Source organism: Odontomachus brunneus, unplaced genomic scaffold (assembly GCF_010583005.1).
Source record: "Odontomachus brunneus isolate Ranch 3 - 2012 unplaced genomic scaffold, Obru_v1 Obru_scaffold_142, whole genome shotgun sequence".
In the NCBI taxonomy this organism is placed as follows: domain Eukaryota; kingdom Metazoa; phylum Arthropoda; class Insecta; order Hymenoptera; family Formicidae; genus Odontomachus; species Odontomachus brunneus.
Window position 1 is genome coordinate 782,430 of NW_022639592.1, and position 1,037 is coordinate 783,466.

The window sequence follows — 1,037 nt, forward strand, 5'->3', positions numbered from 1 at the left end:
GAGTGTCACGGTCGCACGTCGGCCGAAGGCATCTTTCTTTCCGCTGCCGCTTTCTGTACGCTGATTTGTTGAGACAAAATAATTAATTTCTCAAAAACTATTGCGAATATCGCAAAACGGCACAGGACTTTCTTGCTCACCTCAATCCGTTCTACGTTCTCACCAAGGGTCATCATGGGACTTCGGGACACCCTGTATACACCGACAAGTTTAAATTTTTTTCTTGATGTTCTTAATGGGTTACACACCTCAAATGCATTTTGATATAATATAATTTGTAAAGCATTTTTATTAGTATTAAAGAAATTATTATTTCTTATAACATTACCACTTTATATATCGTAAAGTATATTATCATTACAATAATTATGAGAATTGAAACAGAAACTTCGAACATCGTCATTTTCTAATAACATCTTTAAAGTTTGCAGAATTGGAATATAATGATAATAGCTTTGTGTTTGTTATCAAATCTTAAGTTTATTTGAATGGGCATCACAATATGAAAATTTGTTTTAAAATATTTATTTCTTAAATATGTGTTTCCAAGACAACTATTTACAGAGCCAAGAACATTGAGAAAAGGAAATTGGGTATGTTGAAACAACTCTTTAATTTTTTCTTTAATATCATCCTGTATATTACTCTTGCTTAAAGTAGTAATAAAATGTTTGTGAGAAAATTCAATTATAAATGACATGGTCTCTATAACACTTTGTAACGCTTGTTCTGTCAAAAAATATTTTGTTGTTAATTTAAAATATAATTTTGATATAATATTTCCGTAATTTACTGTATCATTACAAATCTGATTAACAAGGCAATCGTTATTGCTAATTTCAAAATCTAATTCCATATGACTATCATTATCCATATGATTATCATTAGAGATATGCTGCTCACAGAAATTAAGTTTTGAATGATATCGACATATATAGTGCATAGTATTAACTGTTATGTACATGGTCTTATTAGTAAGTAAACAAGCTGCCCGATGAAAAATTTTTCATGCAAAATTATGTATGAAATTTGTCCAT